The sequence below is a fragment of the Phocoena sinus genome, chromosome 15 (genome assembly GCF_008692025.1).
Source record: "Phocoena sinus isolate mPhoSin1 chromosome 15, mPhoSin1.pri, whole genome shotgun sequence".
NCBI classification, from domain to species: Eukaryota; Metazoa; Chordata; class Mammalia; order Artiodactyla; family Phocoenidae; genus Phocoena; species Phocoena sinus.
The window spans coordinates 57,832,529-57,858,515 of NC_045777.1; the positions used below are offsets into that span (position 1 = coordinate 57,832,529).

At 41.7% G+C, this 25,987-nt stretch overlaps 1 protein-coding gene across 2 annotated transcripts in view; it reads right to left on the reverse strand.

Annotated features, from left to right (window-relative positions):
* Positions 1 to 25,987, reverse strand: part of GRIN2A (glutamate ionotropic receptor NMDA type subunit 2A) — a 369,552-nt gene that overhangs the window by 12,444 nt on the left and 331,121 nt on the right. The window lies entirely within an intron of this gene.

Genomic DNA, 25,987 nt, shown 5'->3' on the forward strand with positions numbered 1-25,987 from the left:
AATTCTCATATCAGACAAAATAAACTTTAAAATAAAGACTATTATAAGAGACAAAGAAGGACACTACATAATGATCAATCCAAGAAGAAGGTATAACAATTGTAAATATTTATGCACCCAACATAGGAGTACCTCAATACATAAGGCAAATGCTAAAAGCCATAAAAGGGGAAATCGATAGTAACACAATCACAGTAGGGGACTTTAACACCCCACTTTCACCAATGGACAGATAATCCAAAATGAAAATAAATAAGGAAACACAAGCTTTAAATAACACGTTAAACAAGATGGACTTAACTGATATTTATAGGACATTCCAACCAAAAACAACAGAATACACTTTCTTCTCAAGTGCTCGTGGAACATTCTTGAGGATAGACCATATCTTGGGTCACAAATCAAGCCTTGGTAAATTTAAGAAAATTGAAATCATATCAAGTATCTTTTCCAACCACAATGCTATGAGACTAGATATCAATTACAGGAAAAAAACAGTAAAAAATAGAAACACATGGAGGTTAAACAATTCACTACTAAATAGTCAAGAGATCACTGAAGAAATCAAAGAGGAAATCAAAAAATACCTAGAAACAAATGACAATGAAAACACAATGACCCAAAACCTATGGGATGCAGCAAAAGCAGTTCTAAGAAGGAAGTTTACAGCAATACAATCCTACCTCAAGAAACAAGAAAAATCTCAAATAAACAACCTAACCTTACACCTAAAGCAATCAGAGAAAGAAGAACAAAAACCCCCCAAACTTAGCAGAAGGAAAGAAATCAAAAAGATCAGATCAGAAATAAATGAAAAAGAAATGAAGGAAATGATAGCAAAGAACAATAAAACTAAAAGCTGGTTCTTTGAGAAGATAAACAAAATTGATAAACCATTAGCCAGAGTCATCAAGAAATAAAGGGAGAAGACTCAAATCAATAGAATTAGAAATAAAAAAGAAGTAACAACTGACACTGCAGAAATACAAAGGATCATGAGGGATTACTACAAGCAACTATATGCCAATAAAATCGACAACCTGGAAGAAATGGACAAATTCTTAGAAAAGCACAACCTTCTGAGACTGAACCAGAAAGAAATAGAAAATATAAGCAGACCAATCACAAGCACTGAAATTGAAACTGCGATAAAAAAATCTTCCAACAAACGAAAGCCCAGGACCAGATGGCTTCACAGGTAAATTCTGTCAAACATTAAGAGAAGAGCTAACATCTATCCTTCTCAAACTCTTCCAAAATATAGCAGAGGGAGGAACACTCCCAAACTCATTCTACGAAGCCACCATCACCCTGATACTGAAACCAGACAAAGATACTACAAAAAAAGAAAGAAAATTACAGACCAATATCACTGATGAATATAGATGCAAAAATCCTCAACAAAATATCAGCAAACAGAATCCAACAGCTCATTAAAGGGATATTACATCATGATCAAGTGTGATTTATCCCAGGAATGCAAGGATTATTCAATATACACAAATCAATCAATGTGATACAGCATATTAACAAATTGAAACATATGATAATCTCAGTAGATGCGGAAAAAGCTTTTGACAAAATTCAACACCCATTTATGATAAAAACTCTCCAGAAAGTAGGCATAGAGGGAACCAAACCTACCTCAACATAATAAAGGCCATATATGACAAACCCACAGCCAACATTGTTCTCAATGTTGATAAACTGAAACCATTTCCTCTAAGATCAGGAACAAGACAAGGTTGCCCACTCTCACCGCTATTATTCAATATAGTTTTGGAAGTTTTAGCCATAGCAATCAGAGAAGAAAAAGAAATAAAAGGAATCCAAATTGGAAAAGAAGTGAAACTGTCACTGTTTGCAGATGACATGATACTATACATAGAGAATCCTAAAGATGCTACCAGAAAACTACTAGAGCTAATCAATGAATTTGGTAAAGTTGCAGGATACAAAATTAATGCATAGAAATCTCTTGCATTCCTATACACTAATGATGAAAAATCTGAAAGAGAAATTAAGGAAACACTCCCATTTACCACTGCAACACCTAGGAATAAACCTACCTAGGGAGACAAAAGACCTGTATGCAGAAAACTATAAGACACTGATGAAAGAAAGTAAAGATGATACAAACAGGTGGAGAGATATACTATGCTCTTGGATTGGAAGAATCAACATTATGAAAATGACTATACTACCCAAAGCAATCTACAGATTCAGTGCAATCCCTATCAAACTACCAATGGCATTTTTCACAGAACTAGAACAAAAAATTTCACAATTTGTATGGAAACACAAAAGACCCTGAATAGCCAAAAAATCTTGAGAAAGAAAAACGGAGCTGGAGGAATCAGGCTCCTGGACTTCAGACTATACTACAAAGTTACAGTAGTCAAAAGTTACAGTATGGTACTGGCACAAAAACAGAAATATAGATCAATGGAACAGGATAGAAAGCCCAGAGATAAACCCACACACATATGGTCACCTTATCTTTGATAAACGAGGCAAGAATAAACAATGGAGAAAACACAGCCTCTTTGTTAAGTGCTGCTGGGAAAACTGGACAGCTCCATGTAAAAGAATGAAATTAGAACACTCCCTAACACCATCCACAAAAATAAACTCAAAATGGATTAAAGAGCTACATGTAAGGCCAGACTATAAAACTCTTAGAGGAAAACATAGGCAGAACACTCTATGACATACATCACAGCAAGATCCTTTCTGACCCACCTCCTAGAGAAATGGAAATAAAAACAAAAATAAACAAATGGGACCGAATGAAACTTAAAAGCTTTTGCACAACAAAGGAAACCATAAACAAGACGAAAAGACAACCCTCAGAATGGGAGAAAATATTTGCAAATGAAGCAACTGACAAAGGATTAATCTCCAAAATATATAAGCGGCTCATGCACCTCAATATCAGAAAAACAAACAACCGAATCCAAGAATGGGCAGAAGACCTAAACAGATACTTCTCCAAAGAAGATATACAGATTGCCAACAAACACAAGAAAGGATGCTCAACATCATTAGAGAAATGCAAATCAAAACTACAATGAGGTATCACCTCACACCGGTCAGAATGGCCATCATCAAAACATCTACAAAGAATAAATGCTGGAGAGGGTGTGGAGAAAAGGGAGCCCTCTTGCACTGTTGGTGGGAGTGTAAATTGATACAGCCACTATGGACAACAGTATGGAGGTTCCTTAAAAAACTAAAAATAGGGCTTCCCTGGTGGCGCAGTGGTTGGGAGTCCGCCTGCCGATGCAGGGGACATGGGTTCGTGTCCCGGTCCGGGAAGATCCCACATGCCGCGGCAGCGGCTGGGCCCGTGAGCCATGGCCGCTGAGCCTGCGCGTCCGGAGCCTGTGCTCCACAACGGGAGAGGCCACAGCAGTGAGAGGCCCGCGTATCGCAAAAAAAAAAAAAAAAAAAAAAAAAAAAAAAACTAAAAATAGAAGTACCATATGACCCAGCAATCCCATTACTAGGCATATACCCTGAGGAAACCATACTTCAAAAAGAGTCATGTACCACAATGTGCATTGCAGCTCTATTTACAATAGCCAGGACATGGAAGCAACCTAAGTGTTCATCGACAGATGAATGGATAAAGAAGATGTGGTACATATGTACAATGGAATATTACTCAGCCATGAAAAGGAACGAAATTGAGTTATTTGTAGTGAGGTGGATGCACCTAGAGTCTGTCATACAGAGTGAAGCAAGTCAGAAAGAGAAAAACAAATACCATATGCTAACACATATATATGGAATCTAAAAAAAAACATAGTTCTGATAAACCTAGGGGCAGGACAGGAATAAAGACACAGACATAGAGAATGGACTCGAGGACATGGGGAGGGGGAAGGGTAAGCTGGGACGAAGTGAGAGAGTAGCATTGACATATATACACTACCAAATGTAAAATAGATAGCTAGTGGGAAGCAGCTGCATGGCACAGGGAGATCAGCTCGGTGCTTTGTGACCACCTAGAAGGGTGGGATAGGGAGGGTGGGAGGGAGACGCAAGAGGGAGGGGATATGGGGGTATACGTATGCATATAGCTGATTCACTTTGTTATACAGCAGGAACTGACACAACACTGTAAAGCAATTATACTCCAATAAAGATGTAAAAAGAAAAAACCCTGCAGAGAAAATAAAGGAAATACTCGAAATGTTTGGTTTTCTTTTGAAGTTAGTAATCATAATTATTGGTTTCACACTGCTCTCTTTTTTAGGTTTTGTAAAATTTGTGTATATTGCTTTTGGTTTGTTCTCACTCTTGAATGATTCGGCTGAACACAGAAATCTAAGTTGACAATTATTTTTCCTTGACCTTCTGAAGATGTTATTAAGCGTCCTTCTGATCTGGACTGTAATTGTTGAGAAGTCAGCTCATAATGTATTTGTCATTACTTTCTATGCAATCTGTATTTTCTCTCTAATTGCTTTTGAGAATTTCATTTTGTCTTTGGTGTGGAATCTAGGTGTGAATGTTTTTATTTGTTCTGCTCTGGACTCAGTGTGATTCTTCCATCTGATGATTCATAAATTTAATTCTGCAAAAATTTCACCCATTGTTGCTTCAGCTCTTAACTCTCCCCATCTTACCTTCTTTTAAGTTAATAGACTTTATTTTTTAGAATAGCTTTATATTTAGAGAAAAACGGAGCAGAAAGTACAGAGTTCCCATACACTCCCTCTTTCCATTTCCTTTGTTTTCCCTTATTAACATCTGGCATTGATGTGGCACATTTTTATAATTTATGAACCAAATACATTATTATTAACTAAAGTGTACAGTTTACATTAGGGTTCAATCTTTGTGCTGTACAGTTCTGTGGGTTTTGCCAATGCTTAAGGTCATGTATCCACCATTACAGCATGATACAGAGCAGTTTCAGTGCCCTAAACATCCCCTGGGCTCCAGCTGTTCATCCCTCCTCACTGCTCATTCCAACTCCTGGCAACCACTGATCTTTTAACTGTCTCTACAGTTTTACCTTTTCCAAACATCATATAGTTGGAACCATATAGTATGTAGCCTTTTCAGACAGGCTTCTTTCTCTTAACAAGATGCATTTAAGGCTCCTCTATATGTTTCCCTGGCTTCATAGGTTCTTTTTTTGTTTGTTTGTTTTTTATCTCTGAACCGTATTGCATTGCATGTATGTATAGTTTGTTTACCCATTCGCTTATTGAAGGACATCTCGGTTGTTTCAAAGTCTGGGCAATTATGAACAAAGTTCTATAAACATTCATGTTCAGGTTTCTGTGTGGACATAAGTTTTCAACTCATTTGGTCAAGTACCTAGGGGCATTACTGCTGGATTGTATGGTAAGACTATGTCCAGCCTTGTAGGAACCTGCCAAACTGTCCTCCGAAGTGACTGCACCATTTTACATTCCCACCAGCAATGAATGAGGTTCCTGCCCACGTGACACATCCTCACCAGGATTGATTAGTGTGTCAGTGTTTTGGATTTTGACCATTCCAATAAGGTGTGCAGTGGTATCACATTGTTTTAATTTTCAATTCCCTAATGACACATGATAATCCTAACTTTTCTTCTTCTGAAATTGTTTAAAATATTCTAGATCTTCTCATTGTATCTTCCAGGTTATTAACTTTGTTTTCATATTTTCCATTTCTTTATTGCTCCATCTGGCAGTTAGCTGATTCCCACAGATCTATTTTCCAGTTCATGAATTCCTTCATTAGTAATATTTGGCTTTATGTTTTAAGTTTTAATCTATTTTAATTGTGACATTCATCTGGCTCTTTTAAAATTCTGCCTATTCTTTTTATGGTAAAGTCCTACTCTTTTGTTATGACTTTTAAAGCTTTGATACATTTAATAATTTCACACCTACATTCTTTCAGATTACTCTCAGCCCCACACCCCATCCCTGCCCCCTTAGTTCTTGGGATTCTGATTCTTCTGTTTGCTGTTCATGCTGACCTTCATGGTGGATTACTTTCTTGTGGTATTTGTAACTTTTGACTATGAGCTAATCTTCAGCAGAGCTGTTCTCCCCCTAAACCCCATGGGATTCCCAAGCATCCTGGGCTACATGTAGGCATGTCCCTACAGAGGGGTCCTGGGTTTGCTTCCGCCATGGTTCCAGGGCCCTTCAAAGTACCAGTTTTCATATAAAATAAATTTTACTGTAATTACTGCACCATTTAAGTAATATACACTTAGATCTCCATACTCATTTGGGTTTTAATTTCTCACTCAGCTTCAAATGGATGGCAAGCTCCTTGTACTTTCTTTGCTTTGATGGACAGTTTTTTCTAGTCTCCTTTTCATGGACTCATTGACAGTCTCAGATTTATACAGTGGTATCATTTTCTACCCTCCTTGCGCAGTTCAGGGTCCCCACGTGGATGTTAAAGCCCCAGGCTCCATCCCTATTGCCTGTATCCCTGTAGGCACCTCAGCTGAAACGTACCATGAGAATATCCCATTCCCCTCTGTTTCTGACACCTAAGGATTTCTCTTTCTTTTGACCTTGGCTGTGCATTGTGGGTTTGTGTATGTGTATGTGTGTGTGTGTGAGCGCACACACCTTCAATTCTGCATTTTTATGTGTTTGTAGCATCAAGGGGTCCCATATCAGTCAGTTTTCCACTGTGCCACCACCCTTTGTACGAGTATAACTTTCGTAATAATGATTTTTTAAAAGCATGCATATTTACGGGAGAAAAAATAGGAAATGTATCCTCTTATAAATTCTTGACCCACAAGGAAGGGTGCTGGTTGACCAGTGGTGCAGGCAAAAAGGTGGGAAGGGATATCTTGATTTTAATTCCTTTCTTTCCAACAGCCTGCTGTGCTTTCATATAGTCACAAATGTCCTGGGACATTCGGCAATATGACCTCACTCTCCACCCAACACCACAATTGACTCGTCCAAATTCGCTGCCCACTATGTGCTTCAAGATTTACATGATGGCTTCCTCCTCGCCCCAAAACACCGATGCCATCCCTCCAAAAATACTACATGCTGTCGACCTTCTCCCTCCCTTTGGAGTTTGTGAGGACTCAAAAATTTTGTCAAATTCCCAGCAAGTCTTCCCTTTGGTGTTGTCCCAAAGAGAGCCAGGTTTGGATGCCTGTAACAGGGTCAGTCTCGGTAGAAGGAACATCATTTTGATTTCTTTCAGGATGTAAATATAAAGATTTTTCCTCTGCCCTTTGTGCAAACACCTCTGCACACCTCTGCACAAACACCCAGGCCCACGTCCCGAAAGGGAAGCAAACGCACATTTCTCAACACCAGTTCCAACCTGTTCCAATCATTTTCCAGCCGTTCATTTCCTGCCTCGTGGCCTTTTCTACTAGTGCACTGAACTGTAGTTCAAATACTTTCTGATTTCATTTTTAATTTACTCAGGTATATTGTAATTTCCTTGAGGGAGATCAGGGACCACATTTTTTGATTTTGATATTTCTCATGGCCTGCAGCACAGAGTAAGCATTGGATCCATATTTTCTGTTCCTGTTTCTTTCCTTATATCTCCAGGCTTTAATTGGGCAGCATTGTAAAAAAAAAAAAACGGTCAGATATGTTGGGTGAGTTTTTCTGCCACATAAATAGAGGAGATAACAGAGCAAAAGGGAACTTGCAGTGGCTTGAGAGTGAAAGGCTGGGAAGTCTGCGTGTCCTCAGCTAGGGAGAAGAAGCAAATGTCATTGTTTCCCAGGAAGCAGCCCTGTGCTGCTCTTTCCATGTCCGTTTCTCCCATTACAAAGAGGCCATGATCTTTGTCAATGTGATCTTGTGAAGTGGAGCCGGTAAATGGGAAAATTAAACGTCTTTCCTGAAGGAGACTGATTCTTGCTGGGAGGACAAAAGCTAAAGGTGCTCCTGGGGGCAGAGGGGGCCTGCACAGCTTTGGGTTTGCAGCCAGGGCCATACTGTCTTTCTCTCTCCGGCGGACAGCATTATCTATCTACTCACAAGGTCGAAGCCATGGGTTTCATATTTGAAAAAAAAGAACATTCAAATAGACATCATCCAGCAAATCACAGGAAAGAATGTTTGAGGTAGAAAACACTAGAATAAACTACAGAAGGGAGTACCCTTCCCTGAAGGGTTTAGGGAGTGTGGCGCATCATCCCGTAAGGTCTTGACAGTGACCGGAGGTAGAATTAGGGTCAGACTGCCTGCAATCAATTCGCCTTCAACACTCACTACCCATTGCTTCTCTATCCATCCACTCAACCATTCGTTTACCTATTTCTCTAGTCTTTTAGTTAACAAAGTTACATAAATTCTATTCTGCTTCAGGCACTATACTAGAGTTTTCACAGATTAACCCAGGCAGCCCTCATATCAACGTAATGTGGCTGGTGTCACTGTCCCACCCATTTTACAGATGAGGCACAGAGCGGTTAAGGAACTTGCTCAGCCTCTCTAGCTCCAGGTCTAACATCCACCAAATGCAACACAACAGTATTTACCTATAGGAGTTAAGCGGGGCTGCATGCATACATGGTGCCTGGCACACCTTGATTACTCAGTATGTATCCCTGCAGAGATCTTTATTTCCTGCCTGAAGCCAGGGAACTGGTGGGTGGGGTGGATCACATACCCCTCCCTGAGCCCTTCCCGTTCATGGAGTCTATGATTCCAAGAATGCACATCCAGAGAGAAGGCTTAGCTCTCCAATAGGAACTTGCTATGTCCAAAGTCAGAGAAATCAGTTCCTTCTCTGCCCTCAGACTCATCCTCTGCTTCCAGAGGGCCTGCAGTTGTCTTTCAGATTAGATTTCATTCTATTCTGCGAGGCCGTGTGAGTGCTAAGGGGATTGCTTCGGGAAAGGATTTTATAGCATGGACTAGCCTTCAGACTGCCTCAGCATTCCTCCCCCAAGGTCGGTTGTAAAAAGTCCATTTTGAACCTGTACCCCTTTGGTTTTGTCCAGGAACTGAGAATTTGCTGAAATACATCTTCTAAAATCAGCCCACTCATATACCCTTGCAGGCACACGTCTACATTTTTTTTTTCTTGGTTTCTGGCCAAAGCCCCTGACCCTAGGCAGTGATGGTATGGAAAGGAACAGTGTGTGGGTTTGAGAAGCTGGGTTTGATGTTCTGTTTCATTCCCAGTCGAGGAAGTGAATGCTTTGGGGGTCTCTGAGGACCTCACTGGGTTGTGCCTTACTCCCTCACTCATTCATTCACTCACTCGTTCATCCATTGTAAAAAGAACATTACTAAAGCACTTAGTGCGAGGTCGGCATCTCTGTATTTTCACAGAGATGAATAACACATAGTCTTTGGCCTCTACCAGCTCAGAGTCCTGCTGGAGTGACAGTCCTGCAAACCAGTAATTATGGCAAAATGAGACGACTGAATTTGCATAGGGCTGGAGGTAGCAAGAAACATGGAATGTTTTGCCATCAGAGGATGGTTCAAAATTTGGGGGAAGAAAGAAGCCATCAAAGGAGAGGCCTGAAGGGCAGGAGCCAGATGGCAAAGAACTCAGCTTTTGTGCTGAAGGATCTGGGGTGTCCTGGGAACAGTGGAGCCATTGGATGAGACTAGCTGTATGCCTGGTAGACCCAAGATTCTTCACTTGCTGTCCATGTTTTTGCAGTCCTGGCCTGTAATTGGAAACCACGTGTAAGGTTGGCTGGTACAAGACATGGAAGCAACCTAAATGTCCATTGACAGATGAATGGATAAAGAAGATGTGGTGTATATATATACACACAATGGAATACTACTACTCAGCCATTGAAAAGAATGAAATAATGCCATTTGTAGCAACATGGATGGATCTAGAGATTGTCATACTGAGTGAAGTAAGTCAGACAGAGAAAGAGAAATATCGAATGATATGCTTTATATGTGGAATCTAGAAAGAAATGATACAAATGAACTTACTTACTAAACAGAAACAGACTCACAGACTTAGAGAACGAACTTATGGTTACCAGGAGGGAAGGTGGGGGGAAGGGATAGTTAGGGAGTTTGGGATCGACATGTACACACTGCTATATTTAAAACAGATAACCAACAAGGACCTACTGTATAGCATGGGGAACTCTGCTCAATATTATGTGGCAGCCTGGATGGGAGGGGAGTTTGGGGGAGAATGGATACGTGTGTATGTATGGCTGAGTCCCTCTGCTCTGCACCTGAAACTATCACAACATTGTTAATCGGCTATACTCTGATATAAAATAAAAAGTTAAAAAAAAAGATTGGCTGTTACAGGTGGGTGAGGAATGGCAAATTTGAACAATGGTGCTATAGTGTGCAAGAAGGTCACCAGTAAATTCTATCCCAGTGATACAGATCTGTCAGGGTCCTCCCCTGGTCTCAGAGGCAGGCAGTACAGACTAAACTCTCCTGCTCCCAGGCTTTGAAGTGACTGGGAGAAAGTCACCTGTAAGAAATTGCTGATGAGGATCCACTGTAAACTGTTATTAATATCACCGCCACCCATAACAATTTACTCTGGATCTACCAGTTGCATGGTATCGTGCTGAAAACTTGGCAATGGCTATCTTTGGGGTCCAGCTCAGAGGTCTCCACCTCCAGGAAGTCTTCCCTGAATGCACAGGGATGTGAGTATGAGACTATGTTTTCTCCTTCCATGACATCTTGGATATCTCCTCAATAGAGAACCTGTCACACTGGAATATAACTGCCACTTGCTTCTAAGTTCTCCCCATTGGGAGATGAGTTTATTCAGGGTGGGGATGTTGTCTTATTCTTCCTGTATCCCCAGTCCCTGGCACAGGGACTGGCACATAGTAGGTGGTCCATAAAACTGTGTTGACTGTAGATGACACGAATCTCCTCTCCTTGATCAGCTTGTGATCTACTGGTCCGAGGATCAGCAAGAGCTAGGGAGAGGAAGGAATCTGTGAAACCCCAGGCAAAGGGGTCAGAATAGTTTCTGAAACACAGAAATCAAGGCTGACTCTTGGGGAAAGCAAGTTCCAATCAAAGATGCCAGTGATAGAGTCCAGTGGTCCCCCACAGAGATGCACCTTCCATCTACAGCCTAAAGGCGTCAGGGGGATGTTGCTGCTGATCCCATTAGGGTTTGCTGTGAACACTGAGAGGGAAACTGACCCCGTTTCAATCCTGTTTCATGTCTTTCCCCAGGGACCGGCCACTTTGGGTTTCTGAGAAGCCCGAATGGAATTGGAAATGGCAAAGGAACAACTTTCTTTGTAGAAAATATAGGGCACCCTCATCAACAGGCTTATGTTCTCAGTGAGAACAGATCCGGTCTCTGTGAGCTCTGAGCTGTGGTCCTGGGAGTGATGGTGGTTGGGGGGCTGCAGCACTGAGACCAAGTCCTTTCCTTACCAGTTGCCCTGGAAGGAAGCTGCTGGTCAGAGCTGGGATGTAGTCTGTGGCTTTGGAACAGAGTGAGGTCAGCCAGACCTTCTGATCACTGACCTTGGGGCCTTGGCTTCGTTAATCCCACGCTCTAGATTAAAAGCCAGATGACCCTGGATCTGGAAATAATGGCATTCCATAGCCTAGGACCTCTGTATCCATGATCTCTAAATTGAACAATTTGCTAGAGAGAAAAAAGTACCTTTGGGGGGAGGAGAGGAATAGTACAAGATTCTGGACACAAATAGACTGAATTTGGAAGATAAATCTCCCTTATTTAAATGTCAGAATATTCCATTTCTGCATAATGCTGAGAAGTCACAAAACCAAAATAAAAATAGGGCTAGGCTTAAATGTACCCAGTTAGATGCAGACACGGGCTGTCTTTGCCATAAATGTTTTAGCACCACCTTCCAACTGAGGTCTCTGCTCTGCGGATGGAGCTCAAGTGTCGCAGAACTCACTGCTGCTTGTCGCCATCTGGCTGAGATTTCATAGGCCACCTGATCAGCCGTGCAAGTTGGTGTTGGGGAATTTTATGCACACAGGTCCCCAACATGTGTCTCTCGAAGAAGAAAAGGGAAGAAGAGGAGAGAGGACTGGGCAACTCCATCAAGCATCAAACAACGTACATGGTCACAATTTTCCATTAGAGGGTGGAGTTGGCGAAATATAACTCTCTGGAGGAAGACTGCAGAAAAATGGCAAGAAGTCCAGGAAATCCTATGTGTACCAAGTCCTTCTGGAGTCAGCTTCACATGCCTAGAGATGGTCAAGTTGCTATAAATTTAAAGGAGTATGCATTTGTGAGCATAAATGGATTCATAGTAACTTTTTGACATTGCACATTTTCTCAATCAATAGTCCTCAAAATCCTATGACTCACTGTGTAAGAGTGTGAGGGCCTTTTAATATCACAGAACGATCCTTGTGTTTTAAAAGGCTGTGAATGTAAGAAAAAAAAAGAAAAAGATAGCAATAATCCTACAACCCGTGCCAAGAAATATCTTCTTTCTTTCAGCAAGTAACATGACATCACTGCCTTTCAGTTCCTTTTTAATTGAAGTGCTATCAACAAGCTCTCTGAGACTGTAAAATCCTTAAGCAAAGGGATCATACCCATTGTCCATTTTATCTGCATTTGCCAATGCCTAGGACAGTGCAGGGAGCTTAGTGGGCACTCAAGACTTGGTTGTGGCTTGAAGGAGAAAGAGAAGGAGAGAGTAAAAAGGAAAGAAAAGAGGAGAGAAAATGGAGGAGCAGAGAGGGAAGAAAGAGGAAAGAGAAGAACAGAAAGGGAGAAATGAAGCCCTTATAGGGAGGATCCTGTACCTGTTGTCAGAGCTATCCACAACTAAAGTAGAAGAAGACCCGGTTTCTCTTTCTGTGGAGCGTGGTGGGGTGACTTGGAGGGCTGGGCTGGGCCCTACGAGAGCTCGCCCATCCCATTTAATGACAGCCTCCTCTCCCTATTAATGGTGGTGGTGCTCCTCTGGCTTCCTCTCCTGTATCCCAAGTCTGAAGTACCAGATGGGGGTGAGCCCATGGCCAGAGGTGCCTGGGAGAGTGTGTGGGGTAGGGGAGTAGTCAGGTTCAGATTCCAACGCAGGAGAGTGTTTGGCACAGACGTGACGATCCTCTCGTCCCATTCCGCTACGATGCAGCTGAAGTCAAGATAAAGAAGCTGGGAATGGAATCTGGGTCTTTCAGCTATTGGTGTGTATAACACACCGAGAATTCAGTTATACAAGCCTGCTTTACCTCTCTCACGGAAGGCAGAAACAGGGCACTCAGAAATTAAAGGAGGGGGGAGGGATAAATTAGGAGGTTGGGATTAACATAAACACACAACTGTATATAAAATAGATAACCAACAAGGGCCTACTGTATAGCACAGGGAACTCTACTCAATATTCTGTAATAACCTGTATGGGAAAAGAAGCTGAAAAAGAATGGATATATGTATATGTATAACTGAACCACTTTGCTGTACACCTGAAACTAACACAACATTGTAAATCAACTATACTCCAATATAAAATAAAAATTAAATTAGAAAAATTAAAGAACAACAAAAAAATAAATTAGGGGAGCCACATGCACTGCTGGTGGGAATGTAAATTGGCTGTACTTCTTCTGAAAACTTTAGAAGTATCTACTGAAGTGGAGTATATGTACATCCTATGGCCCAGCAGTTGCATTCCCTGGTGTATTCCCCAACAATTAAGTGCCTACATGCACCAAAAATATGTGCAAGTATGTTCAAAGAAGACAAAAATGAGAAACAACACAAATGTCTATCAATAGCAAGTGTATAAATAACTTACAGTGTATTTGTACAATGGAATACCATGTAGTAATGAAAAAACAGGAAGCTATGATTAGTAATGCAGTAATATGGATCCATGTCATAAAAGACACAAGTGAATATATGTTGTATGATTCCACCATTTATTTAAAGTTAAAAAGAAGGCAAAACCAACCCATGACCATGGAGGGCGGAATGGCGGTTACCTCTGGGAACGATATTGGCTGTAAGAGGCCATGAAGGACCTTTCTGGGGTGCTGGTCATGTTCTAGGTCTCAATCTGGGTGGCAGTTACACAGATATACAAAAATTTAACTGGGCACTGAGATCTGTGTAATATAATGAATGTACAGTCAGCCCTCTGTATCCACGGGTTGTGCATCCCCGGATTCAACCAGCCACAAATTGAAAATTTTTCAGAAAAAAATTCCAAGAAGTTCCAAAAAGAAAAACTTTGATTTGCAGTGCAGCCGCAATTATTTACATAGCATTTACATTGTATTTACAACTATTAACATAGCATTTACATAGTATTAGGTATTAAAAGTAACCTAGAGATGATTTAAAGTATGTGGGAGAATATGCATAAGTTATATGCAAATACTACTCCATTTATATAAGGGACTTGAACATCTGTGGATTTTGGTAACTGAGGGAACCAAAGGAACCAGTCCCCACTGATACCAAGGTTGACTGTATATTACAGTCCACAGAAGGGGAAAAAAAAAAAAGAAGAGTGGCATAGTAGAGGTCTAAGGTGTTCTTCCACTTTGGGGGTCAAAAGAGGGAATAACAAGAAAGTGGAAGGAAGCTGACTTTCTAAACAGAAAATAAAAACCTCATTTTAAAAGAAATATGAACTTTTTTAAAACAAAAATGTCTTAAAGGATGAAGGGGCATGAGCTATGTCAAATTCTTCCATATTATTGGAATTATTTAACAAGACATGTTTTACTTTTATAATTTAAGCCAGAGGTCAGCAATCTTTTTCTGTAAAGGGCTAATTAGTAAATATTTTCAGCTTTACGAGCCATATAGTGTCTGTCACAACTACTCAGCTCTGACTGAGTTCGAAAAGCTCGAAAGCAGCCATAAAAACACAAAGTGCATGAATGGATGGGATGTGTCCCAATAAAACTTTATTTACAAAGACAGGCAATGGGCTAATGTGAGCCATAATTTGCAGGATCCTGATTTAAGCAATCAAAAATGGAAATAAAATGATTACAAAATAATATATATATGAACAAGAATAAATCCCAATTTAATCATTGTTATCATCTATGATATTTATTGGGTACCTACTGTTTGATGGGTATATACCAATTATACTATTTAACTTGGTGAGATTGGTGCCATTACAATCCCCAGTTGAAAGAGGAGGAAACTGGCCCTTAAAAAGGGTAAGTAGGGCTTCCCTGGTGGCACAGTGGTTGAGAGTCCGCCTGCCGATGCAGGGGACGCGGGTTTGTGCCCCGGTCCAGCAGGATCCCACATGCAGCAGAGCGGCTGGGCCCGTGAGCCATGGCCGCTGAGCCTGCGTGTCCGGAGCCTGTTTTCCGCAACGGGAGAGGCCACAGCAGTGGGAGGCCCGCGTACCGCAAAAAAAAAAAAAAAAAAAAAAAAAAAAAGGGTAAGTAAATTTCCTAAGGTCATAGAACTGGTAAAAGTCAGTTCTTATATCTGAACCCAAAGCCTTTGTTCTTAACTGCATGCCAAGCTGCTACATTTATGATTTTTGTGTGTGTGAAATGGTACCACCAAAGTTGTAATAAATTACCAGGATATACAAAATGTCCACTAAAATTTGTATGTAAAAATAGTTAAATGCCCCCAAAAGATGAAAAGACAACTCACTTTTTTCCCCCATTTTCACCAGTATTTGAAGGAATTCAAATTAAGGCAACATTGCACCTCCTAAAATATCAAAACAAATGGTAACACTCGATGCTGCTAGGTTATTGTAAAATTGGTCCATTGATTCATTATTAGAAGCACTTTTCAATGGAGACAAACCTTTGGGGCATTAATATGAGACTACAGAGTGAGGCTCCTAGAGATGTTTACAGCCATTAACCCTTCAAAATCTACATCTAAGAGATTGTTACAAATAAACAATTCAAAAGAGAAAAACAATGGGCAGAAAGATGTTCATTCCAGCATTATCTACATTAGGGAAAAAATGAAATGTTTAACGTTAGGAAAATAATGTAATGAATTATGGCTTAATAATGATTATGGTATTTTAGGCAAAAATTAAAATAACTGTGAGGACCAGATCATGTAACGCCACGCAAAAATGTTTAAAATATACTGGTAAATGAAAACAGTAGAACATAAAAGTGTATATAACCAATAATTATACTTATTTAAAGAAATGTGTCTGTAAGTAACAAGGTTCAGAAGGTAATATATAAATTGAAAAGAATTATGTTAAGGTAGTAGGTTGGGGTGATTTTATATGTATATTACATTGCCTTTCCAAATTAAAGTGTTCAAAAAAATGTAGACTGGGACTTCCCTGGTGGCGCAGTGTTTAAGAATCTGCCTGCCAATGCAGGGGACACGGCTTTGATCCCTGGTCCGAGAAGATTGCACATGCCTCAGAGCAACTAAGCCCGTGCACCACAACTACTGAGCCTGCGTGCCACAACTACTGAAGCCCACGCGCCTAGAGCCTGTGCTCTGAAACAAGAGAAGCCACTGCAATGAGAAGCCCGTGCACCACAAGGAAGAGTAGCCCCTGCTGGCCGCAACTAGAGAAAGCCTGCATGCAGCAACAAAGATCCAACGCAGCCAAAAATAAATAAATTTATTTAAAAAAATGTAGACCGAGAGGGATTTGAGGTCATTGTTTATCCATCCCGTAAAACCTACATAAGGGTCTGTGACATCAGTGTTTGACTTACCAGCAAACCATTCATTATGTTTTATTTCACCTTTGATGGTTCTCTCAACATTTGACTTTCCCTGGTTTGACTGATTCACTGCTTGTCAGGCAGGAATATGGCACCGCTGACCTTGTTCTAATCCTGGTGTCAGATTGATAATAAACACTGCAACTCTGGATCTCAAGAGACCTATCCGGAAATTCACTGTGAACTTACACAGATGAAAACCCTCAGAGCTTTAACAGAGAGGGAGAGTCAATGGCTCTCCAGGATATTTATGGATTTTATCTGCTTCTTCAGTAAGTGCCGCTCCATTATTATTCCAAATATGTCTCTAGTTAAAATTAGGAGGGAGATAAACAAGTCTAATTTCTATGGTACCATCTGGTCACAGGCCAGTGAAGAAGCAGTTAAGTCCTTTATTGCTACTCTATGCTTAGGATTGACACATTTCTTCCTTTGAAAACATTTTATTTCCGAATGAGTAGTTTGCCCTGGACTTCGTTTTTAGGTCATAGGAGGCTCAAAGTGACTTAGTTGCTGGGCATCAAAATGTTCATTTTAATCATCACCGCCTTTGGGTATATATCATCAAAGCTGCTATTCTGTGTATAAATGAGGTTTGGGTGCATGTAAAAGTCACCCACATAGAGTGGGAGCATTAATGAAATCCATAGGAAAAAATTAGACTCAGTCAACTCAGCAGTAATGGTTTCCGGCCACATGTCCCTGGTGGTTTCCAATGAGACCACATCTGCATGTGTAAGGAATCAGGACAACCATCCAATCCAAATCTGGTTCCAGATCTAATTTAATCAATAGAAACACTGGCTCGTTTTCTGCCCAAATGTCTTTCAGTCTTGCCTGCTTCTTTTTTTTTTTTTTTTTAAATGCTGTTATTATGGTCAATACATGACAACGAAATCTTTGGAAGCAACAAACACTTTCATGTCTATTTTGTTCCTTTCTGAATGAGAAACATTCAAGCCTATTTGACTACTTCTGTTAACAGTCTAACCCAGTATCTCCTACGTTCCTTTTTGTGGTCAGCGTGCAGGCTGACACAGCTCCACACCATTTCTTCCTTGGGTTTTCACAATCACCAAGGTCTCTGGATATGGAAACTCAAGTAAGAGACCTACCTGAGAGAAGGAGGATGAATAAAACACAGGGCCAACATCCAACTTCATAGACTCCAAACGGGTGGGGTCTATTGGCCACTGACATTGATATCCAGTACTTGGTAATCAGAGAATAAGAGGCTTCTAAATACTGTTACTCTAAAGAGTGGTTCTTAAGTTTTATCGTGTATTAGAATCACCCAGAGAAGATGTAAAAATGCCCTGTGGGGTGAAAACTTAGGTATCTGTACTTTCAACAGGCTCCCCAAGTGAGCCTGATGAACACAGAAGTGCCAGAACCATCTTTATAAGTAGGTAAGTGAAGGCAATAGAGCAAAAGCCTTTAATCATTTTTACGTCCCACCACCTGGAGCTTGCAAGCTGCTCAGTTACTCTTTGTTGATGAATGTCCAGAGGGAGAATGAATGAATGAATGAGCAAATGTGTGAATAAACTGGGGGGCTTTGTCTATGGTCCCTGGCCTTTGCTAACTTGATTACAAAGTTTGTGATTTACAGAGTAGACTTGCTCAGCCCAAACTGTGATTTCCACCTTTGAAGTCTCAATTTGATTAAAATACGTTTAGCAAAAGGAACAACAACTTTCTGAAATGCTGGGGATCATGCAGCTCCGAGGACCTCTGTGGGGAGCAAGAAATACCAGCAACCAAGATGGTCCTTGTGAACCTGGAGAGGCTGCTCTGCAAGCCTGTACTGGGGCCAAACACCTGACTCCTCTTAATTACATCCTGTCCTTGTTTCATTCCTTCTCATCTCTTGCTTCTGGGTCCTGAGATTTCCCCAAACTGCCAGGGTTGAATGATCTCAAAAATTAGGCTGAGCCTTTTCCCATGGTGCCAGTGCCTGGGGCATGGACAAGTCTCCTTCTCCGTGGAAAGATGGAAAAAACATAGGTCACTTTCTCTCCCACCCTCAACCCCTGTCACCAAGTTATTTTGCCCAGTATCACCTAAAGGCAAACCATGCTGTTCCTTCAGTGAAAGAGGAAGGAACAGAGGCTGGATGCTGACCCACCTGTGTTTAAATCACAGCTTTGCCCCTTCCCAGGTGGTAACGCCTGCCTTATGAGATGTCTGGGAGAGTTACGGCAGATAAAGGAGAAGCAATACAGCATAATGGTTCAAACGAAGGCCCTAGAGCCTGCTTGCCCAGGTCAGACTGGCCACATACTAGCTTGACACATTACTTAACCTTCCTGTGACTCAGTTTCCTCAACCTGTAGACAGGGAGTTGTAATCATAATTCAGGTCACTGAATCACCGTGAGGACTGTATGAAATTAATACATATAAAGACAGATTATTTTATGACCCATAGTTATCCCTCTGTGTTACCTGTCGTTATAAACGTCCATAAAAATAACATAACAATGATAATGGTAACTTTGAATGACTTCCATTTAGAGTCATGGAAAACTGTCTCTTCCCCCTCCAAGTAAGTTCCCAGATTCCCGGCACCTCCTCTCCCACACATCCCCCATCCTTATTTTGGCGTTTATCTCTTAAAATGGTCCAAGGCTACTGGTTGACACAGGGTGTTGCGGAGTCATCTGAGGACACAGGGCCTATGTCATGAAGAACTGATGGCAGGGGAGGCCAGCAGGAGACAGATTAGACTTCTCCGAGGCAGGAGTGAGTCAGCCGGGGGTATGTGCCCAGCTCCACCAAGGAGCCGAGAAGGGGTAGCGGACGGCTGCCAGGCTTGTTCAGTGTCATCTTCAATATGGCTAATGGCTCAGATGAACAAACCAGCCTGCTCTAGATGCCCAGGCTGAATATTGCCCGACTAGTCCCAGCACACCGCTCTCTCTGGTCTCTCCTCTCCCCATCCTGCCTTGCTTTGCCCTCTCATCTCTCCTTTTCCTCCTCCTCTTTTTCCCTATCTCTTCTTCTGTCCTTCCTTTTGGACCATTCTTTTCTCCTTTATCCCTTTATCATTTTATTCCTGCTCTTCTTTCCTTTCTTCCCCTCGTATTCCCTGTCCCTCTTTCCTATCTGCCTCTTTCTTCCTTTTCCCATCTAAATCTTTTCCCTTCCCTCGGAAGAACCTACAATTTCAAGTCTTCTCTGCCTTTCTTGTCTTTCTCCAGACAGTCTACGACCAGGGTCATCATACTTTTTCTATAAAGGGCTAGATAGTAAATATTTGGGGCTCTGCAGGTCCTATAGCTTCTGTTGCAACAACTCAACTCTGTCATGGTAGTGAAAGCAGCCACAGACAATACCTGAATGAACAGATGTGGCTGTGTTTCAATAAAGCTTTACTTTCAAAAACAGGCAGTGGCTGGATTGGAGACGTGGTCATAGTTTGCCAAACCCTAAGGAAAACACTCCTTCTCTCATTCACCTCCTTGATTACAAACCACAAACTCACCAACGATTTATGATCCACTCCGGTTCTAAAAGTCAGGGAATATATAATCTTGCTGATTATCTCTCCCAGAAAAATTGCGTTAAAAAGACAAAGTAAAACAGAGATATTTGCCTACTATAGCACACAAATTAGACAACAGAAGAAGTTGCCTGTCTTACAGTGAATATGGGGGTCAGAGGTTTGGGAAGATTGTCAGACTGAACAGTGATTTAGTGATTACCTCTTTGGGTCTCTTCCCTAGAGACACCTGATGTCCTTCCCAAAGAAGAAAACATCCCCTTCATCAGAGAAGATATTTAATTAATGAAATAAGCCCCCCCAAAGTATATCTGTGGTGTTTTCAAATCCATTCATTCATCCACGGAGTTTTATTTGAGCACCTACTATGTGCGAAGCTCAGGAATGAGTCCTAGGGGAAATGAAAGGGCAACAAGAATGGATGTGAAAGAGTGTGCCCTCCAGGGACTGACAGTGTGGGGCACGGCAGGGGACAGGGGACGTGGAGAGGACAGCAAGGAATAGGCGTCTAGCGTGTGCCAAGCACCGGACTAGTTTCTTGATGTTTGTTCTCACACTCAATCCTTAAACAACTCCAATTTAAAGATGAGGAACCTGGCACTCAGAGAAATAGATTGGCCATGCAGCTAGGAAGTTGCAGAACCTTCCATTGCACCCCTTTTATGTGTTGGTTTGCTAAATGCCACAAGAATGCTGTAAGCATGGAGCTAAAGGAGTTTATAGTTTATAAGCATATCTAGAGCTGTAGTCTTTAAGGAAATGGAGGAGTACATGGGCTGAAGGATGGGTCAGATATCAGAGTAGGAAATGAGTTCAGGAGAAGATGTAAGAAGGGACTCCATTTTTAAATGGGGTTGCATGGAAAAATCCACGCTTACCTGAAAAAAATTCCAAATGGTGGAATTTCAAATACTGTAGGCAGCCGAGCAGGGAAAATATTTAGGAGTGAAGGGGCCTTCAGTGATTTCCTCAACCCACACGCCATACCTTTCCTAAGCCAGCCCTAAGAAGACGGGCTGCAAAAGCCACGCAGAGATGTGCCCATCCTCAGAGTGGAAGCGTGGGTGCCTCACCATCCAGGCTGCAGGGGTGTCGAGCTCTCCCTGAGACTCGGATGTTGGCCCAAAATATTAAGCTGGGAAGCTGGATGAGGACAGTGCTGAGGATGTTAGCAACCCATCCAGTGGCTCAGAGCAATTTATGAGAATCCTAATTAGATACACAAAGAACTTCTGCAATCACACAAACACCCTCGACTCTGGCTGGCAGCACGGGGTCTCTCACCATCAAAAGCCATCCTGCGAGCTTCAGTGGAAGAGCCACCAACAAATAAAGGAATCAGGAACACTAACACTGACCCACCCGGAAGCAGGGAGTGGGATTCTCCACTGACTACCACCCCCCCAGCACTCCCCCACTCCAAGACCTGTGAGCATCTTACCCTGGCGTGGTGCTTTCCAAAGCTCTAGAGTCTATTGCTGCAAGGTTCCTTATTGACACAAGAGCAGAGGGTGTGGTTCTTTCTGATTTGTTATCAATTTGAATGAGTCTTTAAGGCTATTGCTTGCAAAGTTGCAGTACAAAAGGGACAAAGGGAACCCAATGCACCTATCCAACTGAAATGATATAGATGGAATCTTGAAAACATTTCATATATGATATTTATCATATATGCCCAAATATGATATAATTGGGGTCACTAGCTAGTTTTAAAACTGGGAGAGTCCCAGCAAAATAGGTTGAGTTGGTTATCCTAGAATACAATATGAATACAAGAGATACATGTGTCATATTTTCCAAATATTTACATATGATATCTATCATATATACCTAAACATAAGTGCAATGGAATACACCATATAAATAATTTATAGAAGTATATGATAGGGCTTCCCTGGTGGCACAGTGGTTAAGAATCCACCTTCCAATGCAAGGGACACGGCTTCGATCCCTGGTCCGGGAAGATCCCACATGCCCCAGAGCAACTAAGCCCGTGTGCCACAACTACTGAGCCTGTGTGCCACAATTACTGAAGCCTGTGCGCCTAGAGCACGTGCTCCACAGCAAGAGAAGCCACCACAATGAGAAGCCGGTGCACCGCAATGAAGAGTAGCCCCCGCTCGCTGCAACTAGAGAAAGCTTGTGCGCAGCAACGAAAACCCAATGCAGCCAAAATTAAATAAATTGTAAAAAATCAATGGTTTCCTTCTATTTTCTCAGCATCACTTGCTTCTGAATAATATTATTATATCATCTTGTTCTCCCTGATATCTTTTTGCTGGCCTCTATACATCGAAAGTGCTTTAACCTCTATGATCTTCCTTCTGACTCTTCAAATCCCAGAATCACATAAAAAAATTACGAAATCAATGAGATTGCTGGGGCCTAAGAGATCTTCTGTTCAACCTCCCCTTTGAAACCAGAAATGCCATTTTTTTTTAGGTCCCAGACTTACTCATTCTTTATGTTCTCACTCAGCTGTCAGCTTTTAGGTGCCAGGGGGATAACAGGGACCCACCAGTTACTTGATGGTCGCTGGATAAGTTAATGAATGGGGCTTTGTGAACTCTGGCCTATTCTTATCTTTGTCTAGATCTTACTTGTTTTCTTTATGACTTATTCTGTCTTTTCATTCTTCCATTTAAAAAAAAGCTGATATATCTCATATTTCTCCTTGAGCATTCTCTCACCTACCCAAGATACCAAAGAGTATATATAGGTATGTATATATATAAACACATATATAGTATATATTAACTCATAGATATATATGCATTATTACAAATATGTTCATACTTTGAGATTAGATATTTTAGTTTCATACATTGGCAACCAACTGGACTGTAAGCTCCTTGAAAGAAAGAAGGAAAAGACCATGAGATCACCTTCTTGGAATATCAGTGCCTGAGAATGTGTGTTTCTCAGTAAATGTTGGGTATTGATGATCAATGCTGAAAAGTACCTTTGAGTGTCCCCATGGTGCACTCCACCGTTCCAGAAAGAACACGACAGTTAGACAGGAAAAGGAAGGAAAGGTCTTACTGGGATCCTGTGCGTCTCTTAAGGGAGATCAGTAGCCTGTTTCCCAGGGAAATGCCTGGCAGGCTTCACATAAGAGGTTTCACAATGACCAAACACTCCATTCAAAGTTTATATTTACACAGCTCATTAGGAAAATTTTTTATACTTTCGACACTCATTAGACTTGTAATCGTCCACCGAAGCTACTCTATAACAAGAGATAAACACTCCATTCCAGAGGATGAATAATAATTGGGGACCGCTCAGCACTGTGCTCTTTCCAGGTCTAATTTCAAAGCATAATTAATCCTGCTGAAGCTGCATGAGATAAGTGAAATATTCACGCAGATGTGTTAATTCATGTATTTACTCCTAGAGAGACATTCAGAACTGGACACGCTTTCCGAGAAGATTATCTTAAGACGCCCCCTGGAGCGACGTCATTTTCTCTCCAATGTCTTTGCCCTCGGGTGGTCTCTAAAGATGAAGCTGTGAAGACACATTTCCCAGTCCAGAGAGTCTGACCAGGAAAGCCGCGAGTCGGGACAGAAAATATCTCCAAGAATCTGGATGCTCTGCTCGTACAAAGAACACACCTCTGGCTTATCTGGATGCCTTTACTTTTTATTTTTTTTAATTTGCCACAAAGAGGACATTTTCTGTTCAGCACCACATTTCCATGATGCTAACTTGACCATATTATCAAAACCACGACGCTAACCTGGCTGTGCTGAACGCTGGATTTGTGGACGGACGACAACAACGAGGAGGGGGAGGGGGAGCAGGGCGATGATGGCGTTGATGGCACTGGGGGTGACGATGGCAACGGCTAGCATTGATTGAACCATTTCTATTTCCAGGTGGCTGTACTTAGCTAGCTCTTTACATAGAACATCTCATTTTGTCTTCATAACAACCTTATCAGGTAAATATTTCTGCATTTAGTTGAAGATGAGTAAACTGAGGCTAAGAAAAATTACCCCTTTCACAGAAGCATTTGTAAATGGGACAATAGATATTGTTCACACATACACAATTACTTTTTCCTAAAGTATCTAAATATCTCAAGCATCTGATTAGCCAACTTGGATAGACATCCTAGAGAACTGAATGAAACAAGAGTCTTACATGATTGACCCCCATCCAGAGTAAGGCCCCTTAAGTAGAGACTGCCGCTTACTCACTAGGGGACTCACAAGCCTGCTGAGCTGAAGTTTCCTCCTCTGTAAAATGAGTATAAGCAATATTTAACTTCATAAAGTTGTTAACGAATATTAAATTAAAGAACACATGTAATGTATCCGGTATGATGATTGGCATATTCTATTCCCCAAATATGTTGCTATTTCATAATAGATGCTGCAAGAGTGACAGCAGTGGTAGGTAGGAGTAGAGTTAGAACTGACTTATTTGACAGCTACCCATCATATTTAAAAGTTTCCTGTCAAATGAAATGCATCCTGACACCAACCATTCATCCATGCATGTATTTATCCATTCAATCCTTCATTGACCAGTTACCTGTCATGATCAAGATTTTGTAGTGTTTACTGCTGGAAGCAAGACGCTCGTTTGCCGAGAATTGCACCCCACGTGGAGGTGCTTAGTCAAGCACTGTGGTGGAGGGGTGCTTCACTCCTCTCTGTGTCCACATGCCTTGTCGTCTAACTCCCAAACTCCTCCCACACAAGGCAGAGTATACCTCCAGAGTATACTTTGGGCTTGGCCATAGGATTTACTTTGGACAGAAGGGTGTTAGCCGACGTGGATCTGACAAAGCAGAGACCTGAAATGTGCACGTGCAGGTAGGTGTTTTTTCCTTTGCCTTCATCATAGCCAAGGGAAGAGCTTTCCCCAGGTAGGTGCTGCCCCTTCAGCCTGAGACTCAGAATAAACACAGGTGGAACAGAGACCACAGAGATGACCCATGGTCTTGCAGCATCAGGGGAGCCACCACGGCCTGAAGCAGAGCTTTTCCACTCAACCGGTGCTCCCACGAGCAAAACAAATGCTATTGTCGTGTACCTCCAAGATTTCACAGCAACAGCTGAGCAACACAGCCACAAATCACTATGACACAGCAGAGAACACGGCTCTTGATCTGAGGAAGGTACAAATGCCCTATAGGGAATTCAAAGAATCAGATGCTTTCATTTGGGAGAGAAATATAAAACACCAAAGATTTCTTGACGGCACTGTGAGAATCCAGGGTTTAACTCTGGGAGTAGAGACTGTAAGGCATTATGCACTTTGTTCAAATTCACACCAACCACAGCACTAACCCCTGCCCCTTTCAATACCGTATTTGGCCATGGTGGTTGCCAGACTGTCCTCTACCAGCTCTAGACAGGCGTAGCCTGTCCTGGCACCATCTCCGAATATAGCTTCCACCGTTCTTGAAGGCAGCTTCTGCCCTATGCCCTGAGCTTTTGTTGCCTACTCACACTTACTCAAGTTTTAAGGGTTCACCTGCCATCTCTGCTGCCTTTGCTTTTCCTGTCTCAGTTTTGGCAAGTCCAAGGGTAACTAGCATGCCATGTGAGCCATGAGAGGATTCTAAAACCCATGCTAGGGAACAATGGGCTGCAGTGAGATCACCAACTATGAGTAGAGAAGTACCATCATCCCATTAGACTGTAAGCCCCGTGAGGGTGGAAACAGTCTGTTTTTGCATGATAGGCAGCTGAGAGGTGGACTGTAGAGGAAACCCATGGGATTTCTGCTCACTGTTCCCTTTATAGAGATTGGCTCTCCTTCATTCCTCCATAGGATAACAGTTGGAGCTGTTGTGTTAGTACAACGTAAGCCCACCCCTTATTCACTCCTGATGGGTCCAAGAA